Consider the following 7,874-nt stretch of genomic DNA (forward strand, 5'->3'; position numbering starts at 1 on the left):
AGTCTCTGAAAGCCAGAGGCTCTCCCATAGGGACATCCGGGCTAGCTGCTCTTGAGAACTGCTAAGCTGTTCTCAAGCCCAGTGTCTGATGCCAAGTTAAGAAAAGATTTAGAGCACATTAGTAACAGTATTTTAATCAAGTCTAGATAAATTCAAGATCACGTTAAGCCGTGATGGATAACAGCAAAGGATCGGCTAGAAAGATTACAAATTGTTTCTAGATGTTTATTTCTTTTAGTGCTGATAATGTTATGCACTGTCTCAAATTAAGTCACATTTACATGTTATTTAAGTTCAGTAGTTTTTGTAAGTTATCATATTTTTGTAGGCTGGGGAATAATTTATGGAAAACGAGCAAGTTTCTGTACTAACAAAAGCTGCTAAGCCAAGCTCTGCCATTTGCTTGCTGCGCGATCCTGGGCAAGTCATTGAACTCCTCTGTCCGTTAGTGTTTTCATCTGTGAAGGAATGAAAACTAAAAATAGTACCTACGAAGTGAGATGCAGCATTGACTGAGGCCGCACAACCTGGGGTCAAATCCCAGCCCCACCACTTAGCAGCGTCATGCCGACGGGCAAATTGCTCGATCTCTCTGTACTCCAGTCTCTCCATCTGTAAAATGGGGTACTAGTACTCCCCGCCTCCACCAGTTGTTATGAGGATCGAAGAAATAGATACAGGCGAAGAGACTGGAACTGTGCGTGGCAGAGCTCACACATGGCAGCACTGGTGTGGGTGACGGTTAGAGCAGGGCGGCAGCCCACGTTGCAGGAGAAGATTTTGAATTATGAATAAGCTTTTTGAAAATCCAAGAATGCAAATGAAGCAGTGGGGCGAACTGACTAAGCAAATGCCCAGACACAGTGGAAAGAAAAGATCTACCCCATTTCTCCTAACTCCATACCATCCTCCCTCTTCCCCCAGGAGGAATGGACTAGGGCCCATTGGCCGGCCGGCTGGCCGGCTAACAGCTAACGGCTGGCTAAGGGAGTGGAGCCTGGGGCACATCGGTGCTGTCAGAGGAGAACTCTGGCGGCGGGCTCGCCCACGACAGCTTAGGGCAATCAGGCTTTGCGCGTCAGTTGTGCCCCTGAAAGTGGTGACATAGGAAGAGCATCGGACAAGAATGCCAGGAGGCTTTGGGTTTGAGGGTTTGCTGTTGTGTGTCCTGGAGCTGTATACCATGATTGCTGGGGTTTCCTCGACATTCTACTTTACTGTTAGATTCTCTGGGCCCTCCATGTGAGCCAGGTTTAGGGGAAGGGTGGAGAGAGGCAGAAGAAATCAAGAAAAGGAAGCTTTTGGGGCGCCTGAGTGGCTCAGTTGGTTAAGTGTCTGATTCTTGATTTTGGCTCAGGTCGTGATCTCAGGGTCATGCGATCCAGCCTTGCACTGAGCTTTGTGCAGGGTGTGGAGTCTGCTTAAGATTCTCTGTCTCCCTCTCCCTCTGCCCACCACCCCCAACACTTGTGCTCTCTCTCTCTTTCTGAAAGAAGGAAGGAAGGAAGGAAGGAAGGAAGGAAGGAAGGAAAGAAAGAAAGAAAGAAAGAAAGAAAGAAAGAAAGAAAGAAAGAAAGAAAGAGAAAGAAAGAAAGAAAAGAAAAAAGGAAGCTCTTTAGAGGGCTAGGAGGTCTGAAAGCAAGTTGTCTGGATTCAGATCTATGCGCACAGGGAGCAGGAGAGGAAGGACAACTGGGAGAATGGGGAGCCTTCCAGGAACCAGTGCCAGTAGGTTGGAAGGAAGGGGAGAACGTGTATGTGTGTGCGTGCGTGCGTGCGTAGCAGGGAGACAACCACCAGAGGACCTCAGGCCCATTCAGGCTATGAAGCTGGCTGATAGGAGCTTCCATCCCAAGAGTATCATTGGGTCGAAGATTCAGTACAGGGAAGAACAGAAGGTCCAAAGAGAACTTCAGGACTCAAGGTCATGCTTGGTCTTTGGAGAAAATCCATTTGGACCCTTGAATTATGGCAACTGAGTTTCTGATGGCGGGGGCTCAGGGACTGGGGGTGTTAAGTCACTCTGGTCAAGCCCTCCTCAAAAGACCTAAGATCCTAGTAAATAAAAGAGGGAGAAAGAGAGGATAGGAAACAGAGTCCCGGTGGGCTGGGGAGGAGGGTTCAGGAAAGGAGACGGTCAGGATGAGAAGGGGAGTGAGGGGCTCAGGGAGACTTTCAGGGTGCTTGACAGGTCCCCTTCTCCACCTCCTGTCCCCAGTCCCCAAACCACAGTGGGGGAAGCAGGTTTCGGCTGCTGGGGAGGGTGCTTAGAATCCCACCATGGCAGAAACCGGCACTCCCCTAACTCATATACGCACGCGCGTGTGCATACAAACACATACACGGCACACACACAGCTCACACACCCATGCAGGCTATTCGTGCAGACACGCGTGCACCTGTACGTACATCCACATGGACACACAAATGATGGCAAACACACTCATGCACACATAAACACACCGGCAGACGCGTCCCTGCGCACACTTCAGGTCCTTCAGGTTTGCTGTCTGCGTGTGCAGTGCACGTCTCCCCGGCGTCTGCCCGCCGGCTTAGGAAGGCCCAGAGCTCCTGGGGGAACGTGGCCACCTGCACGGTTCCTTTCGCCAGCCTCACTGTTGGTCTTTGAGAGGGGCAGGGGATGACGGAGAGGGGCATGTCCGGGGTGTTCCTGCCATAAGTCCCCACTCCCCGCACCCCCAACACAGACCCTGAGGCCTGCTGCACTGGCCCACGCACTCCCAGTCCGCTTGGCGCTCTAGCGATGCAGGTGACAGGGCAGCCCCGCCCCCGATGGCTCTGGCCTGGAGAAGGGCAATGGTGATGGCAGAAGGCAGAGATGATCGGACTTCTTCCCCTCTCGGGCCCACCTGCTCCCCACAGCATCACAGGGCAGGCAGCTGGAGATGGAAAAGCCAGAGGGCTTGGAGCCCCTGTGGGATGGGTAGGAGGTCCCCCACTCTGCCCTTAGGCACCTCAGAGAGGAGAGGTGCATAGTATGGGCCCAGGGTGGCTAAACCCTAATGCAGAGGGCAGGAGAAGATTCTGGCCTCAAGGCTGGGAGCGGAGCAGTGGGCGCCAAGCAAGGCTGGGGGGAGGGGAAGAGCTTTTGCTGTGTGTGGCAGGGGAGGGCAGAGAATGGCTCTGGGACTGGGACCTCCCTGCGTTCCTGGGATGGGGAATTGGCAAGGGCATGCCCTGGGTAACCCCGCTTCCCTGTCATGGCTCACAAAGCACTTGTATACAGGTCACCCCCTCCCAGCTATTCTGAGTCTGGGAAGTGGATATTACCCAGCCCAGGCCAAACAACTTGCCTGAACTCACCCAGCAAGCTGCCCTACAGCTCCCCATAGCCCCTGCCCCTTCCATCTCTACCCCAACCCACTCTACAAGTGCTCTCAGGGCACAGGGCCTGGGAGGCAACACAGGCATGTGGGCGTGTGGGCGTACGTGCGTGCACTCCCACACACACAGCCCTCTTCCAGGTCACCAGTTCAAGTGGGGACATCCTTTCTCCTTTCTGTCTCCAAACAACAACCCGAGTGCCTCACACAGTCTTCAGGGAATAATACCCACCATCTAAAGCCTCCCTCCACTCTCTTCCCTTTGACCCCTCATCCCTGCCCTCTCCAGGTCTACAGGAGCACTCCAAGTTGTGAGGGTCTCTAGCAATGGATATTGGGTTATTGGGGGGGTGGCTAGCAAGACTCCCTCCCACTCTTAGGGTCTGCATTGCCTTTTGGAAGCTCATCGCCGCTCTGGGGATGGTCTACCTATTCTTGGCCCCCTTATATGGGTCCACAGCAGAGCCCTTGGCCACTTGGTGGGGACAGTGGAGGAAGAAGAGGATAAAAGTGGGTGGCACTGTTAGGGCTGGGCAAGATGCCACTAATGGTTTTTGGGCAGTGGGAAGAGGACATACTATCCATGCCAGATACATGGGGAGCCAGCAGCTCTGGGGTGGACCCCCGCCTGCCCCAGGAGGACCTGAGCTCAGTTATGGGCACACCAGATATCCAGAGACAGAGACTAAACACCACGGCCCAGATGGCACCTAGCTAGAGCCCGTTCAACCCAGACCCAAAGGGGAACCGCATTTATGGGGCACGTTCTGTGTGCCTTGCATTGTGGCAGTCACTCTCCATGGGTCCCCTCCCAAGGTGGAGGGGGTTAGCCCCACTGTACTGATGAAAAAATTGAGGCTCAGACAGGTAATGCAACTGGCCTAAGACACACACATTATACATTATAATGTGTGTGTGTGTGTGTGTGTGTGTGTGTGCGCGCGCGCACGCAATGAGAATTTCAAACTTTTTTTTCCCCCTGTTGAGAGGTACAAACAACCAAGAGAAAAGGTTTCCAGAACAAGACCGGCGAGTTGCAGGGGTCTGGGCAAGCATGAGGGTGCAGATAGACTTGGGATAGTTGTTGGCGGCCCCTGCTGGCCATCGTCGCGAGTGCACCATCACTCCATGCAGAGCCAGATCTGCTAGAAATTCCGAACAGCCGCTTTGAGTTTTATTTCTCTCCGTGTCCTGACTCTCAAAGCCCTGCGACGAACATTCACCAGAGGAAAACCTTGATTTTAGGGAAAGCGGAGACACTGACTGCACCCTTGTGATCTCCGGAGGCAGGGAGGAAGACTGAGCTAATTACAGACCGCAGAGGGAGAGGATGCTTTCCCCACGCCTCCCCCACTCTCCTACACCCCACCCCCACCCATAGGGGCAGCCACTAACTGCCCCGGGATGCATTTTGGACCCCTCCAACCTGCTTCCCTTCTCAGCTACTCTATTTCCCACCAGTAGCACTCTCATTCCTCGTGGCCCACTTACTGCACCTCTGTTAGGACATTCAGCTATCCCACCAGAAAGTGCTTTTTGTGTCTGACGCGGCCGCCCTCCCCGACCTCCACCCTAGACTGGGAGCTCCAGGAGATCAGCAGCCACCAACCAGGGCTCGAGACCTGGTATCCGACTCAGTATTACTGAAGCTGGCACCTTGTCTGAAACAGAATAGGAGCATGGTACTCTGCATCAAGAAATTCTTCTTCCCACACCGGAACCTCATTGGGCTGTTGGGAGAATCAAATAATCTATCAACTGTAAGGTCCTGAAAAGATGCGAGGGGCTTGGCATTCTGTAAGGCCCTTTTAGAGAGATAGTTGATACTTGACTGACAGTTACTGGGGGTGTGGGTGGGGGAGGCAGTTTGTAAGAATAACGAATTGGATTCTACCTCCCTAGTGGGCCAGAATCTGGGATTCCACCTTGCCTTGGGGATCCTGAATGGAACTGAAGGTTTGCTGCGGGTTGCTGTGGCATAATAGTCACCTGGTTGAGAAGAAGTAATTAATATTTCAGAGGGATTCAAGATCCTTCCACTTCCCAACCAAATGCAATTAGCTGAGTGATTCTCTGCCCAGAGGTGGACAGGTGACAGTGGAGGGTAGCCTTCATAATGAGAAGGGGACATTTTTCCGAGTTGAATTAGGAGGATCTTCGGGTTTGAGGGCTGAGGAGAGGGTTGGAAACTGTACTCCCGCAAGCCTCAGGTTGGAAACAAACCTGCAATTCCAGTCTCCACCATCTGGGGTCGCTAACTAACATTCTTCTCCTCCCTCAGTAAGGGGTGGGGCGGGGAGAGCGCGGAAACGCCAGGCCTTTCAGCAGTTTGGACTGGTTTTATGGCTTTTCCTTATATCTATATACCCAAATCTATGCCCTCCAGAGCTCAGGGGTGAACTGAGTCTCTTGGGGTCCTGGGGACCAGTCCCCCACTTTCTGGGTGGATTCCCAAGTCAAACCCATTTCTGAGATTTCCAAGCAAGTTTCCAGGACGCAGTCTATTTCCCTCCCTCCCTCCCTTCCTTCCATTTCCTTTTTTAAAAAAGATTTTATTTTTGGGGTGCCTGGCTGTAGAGCATGCTACTCTTGGTCTCGGGGTCTGGAGTTCAAGCCTTCATATTGGGCCTGGAGCTTAAATAATAATAATAATAATAGTTGTTGTTGTTGTTTTAAGTAATCTCTACACCCAAAGTGGGACTCAAACTCATAACCCCAAGATCAAAAGCCATATGCTTCACCGACTGAGCTAGCCAGGCACTGCATCCATTTCTGGTCTTAGGAGCCCAGCTAGCAAGAAAGAGGGATGATCTCTGCGTATTCTGGAAGGCAATTAGAGGGGGTGGAGGACACTGAGGTCAGAGAAGTACTGTGGCTGGCCCCATTTGCTAGGCTGTCTGAGTGAAGGGTGGTCTCCTGGCTGAACCTCCAAGTATTCCAAGGCCATACACTATCTTTTACAAGCAGGACTGGGGTGGAGCCAAAGGCTGGCGAAGGCAGACACCTAACTGGGTTTAACGCTTCGTTTACTTCTTGAGATGGGACTCTGAAGAAGGATAGCCAGTTACTTCTTTCCGTATTCCCTAAACAAGGGTATGGACCAACTCTCCCACCCAGACTTAAAATAAGATCTCGAACTCCCTCTCCAAGACGTTTCCCCTGTCTTTGCAAATTCTTCCAGAGTCTGGGATCCAGCTATTCACCATTCAAGTCCTTGGAAGCTGCCTCTGAGCTCGAGACCCTAAACCCCTCCCGTTCCTTTTCCCAATTGGGAAACAGGATAGCGGGGGAAAGGTGAGGCACGCTTGGAACTGAAACGCGGCTCTAAGCTGAGAAAAGGGAGCGGAGTTATCTTTCACCATCGCCCTTTTAAGGGCTCGCTGGGCGCCGAGGGACTCTAGTGGGTACGGGTCCTAGCCCCTGCTTCCCCGAATGGAAAGCGAACACGGGGTCTTGGGGTGTGCGGTTTCTCCCAAACCCCTACCTCCCCGCCTACCCTCTAGTTGCACAGAAAGACTACTTTCTCCGGCTTTTCCCGCGACATCCAGATCCCCCTCCCTTCCTCTCCCCTCTCCGTCTCCGCCCCCTCGTGCAGAGGAGGCCTCGCCGCTTTAAGAGCCGGGGTAGCGATTGACAAGCAATAAACGCGGAGCGCCGGGCTGCGCTGGAGCCGCACAGAGCTAGGGGCTGCCCGGGGCGCAGGTAGGCGCCCCCCCGACTCCGACTCCTGGGTCAGCGCCCACCCCAGGGCCCTTGTTTCCTCTTCTTCCAGGCACAGCCCTATTCTCTGGATTGGGTGTCCCCGGGCACCTTCCCTCAGGCCGGTCCCCTCCCTCTCCACCGCCCGCCTCCCTCCTTTTTCGGGGGCTCCTAGAGAGAAATCAAACCCCACTGCTTGATGCTGGCCCGCGCCGTTAGGGCTCCAAAGTGACATCGGGCACAGAGCTGGTGAGCTGTGCGAGGATCGGGTATCCGCGAGGCCTCTTCGGGGGCTGTGCGGATTCGGGGGACTTTGGAGCCGGGCATTACGTAAGAACCGCGCTGTTAGCCCTTCCGGGGGTTGGGGGCGCGAGACAGAGGTTGCGTGGGTCCCGGTGGCCCCACCGGCCCCCTTGGGAGGCCAACACCTCAACCTTCCCTGGGAGGGGTCCTGGGAAGGGGGGCGCGCTGCTTCTTTCGCCTCCCAGGCTGTAGGGGGGGCGGGTCGGGGGCGGGAGCCAGGGTTAGGGTCTGGAGACCGGAGAGGGGATAGGTGCCAGGAGAGACGAGCCGAGGTCAGAAAGTTAGGTCAACTATGGCGGGGCGGGGGGTGGGGAGAGTGAGGACAGGGGCGGGGGGTGGGCATCCATTCAGTGACCTCATCCCCTGGTCTCCCGCGGGCGCGTTTGCAAAGAGCCTTCTTTGATGGCTCGCAACACGCCCCCCTTCCCCCAGGTCCTAGCGCCCAGCCAGTTAGGGCCCGGCTCGTGGGGCGGGGGCTATGCGATCGTCGGTGCGTGCAGGTTCCCACATCTCTAGACACCCCCCCCC

At 54.4% G+C, this 7,874-nt stretch overlaps 1 protein-coding gene across 2 annotated transcripts in view; it reads left to right on the forward strand.

Annotated features, from left to right (window-relative positions):
- Positions 1–6,964: 6,964 nt before the first annotated feature.
- Positions 6,965–7,874, forward strand: part of MPP2 (membrane palmitoylated protein 2) — a 33,978-nt gene continuing 33,068 nt past the window's right edge. The window contains exon 1 of one of the 2 annotated variants that reach the window (XM_008693525.2): positions 6,965–7,046. The gene's annotated coding sequence lies outside the window, so the exon portion shown is untranslated. Of the gene's footprint in view, positions 7,076–7,874 lie in introns of both variants that reach the window. The other variant, XM_008693527.2, reaches the window with a different exon arrangement.

The sequence above is a fragment of the Ursus maritimus genome, unplaced genomic scaffold (genome assembly GCF_017311325.1).
Source record: "Ursus maritimus isolate PB19 unplaced genomic scaffold, ASM1731132v1 scaffold_24, whole genome shotgun sequence".
NCBI lineage: Eukaryota > Metazoa > Chordata > Mammalia > Carnivora > Ursidae > Ursus > Ursus maritimus.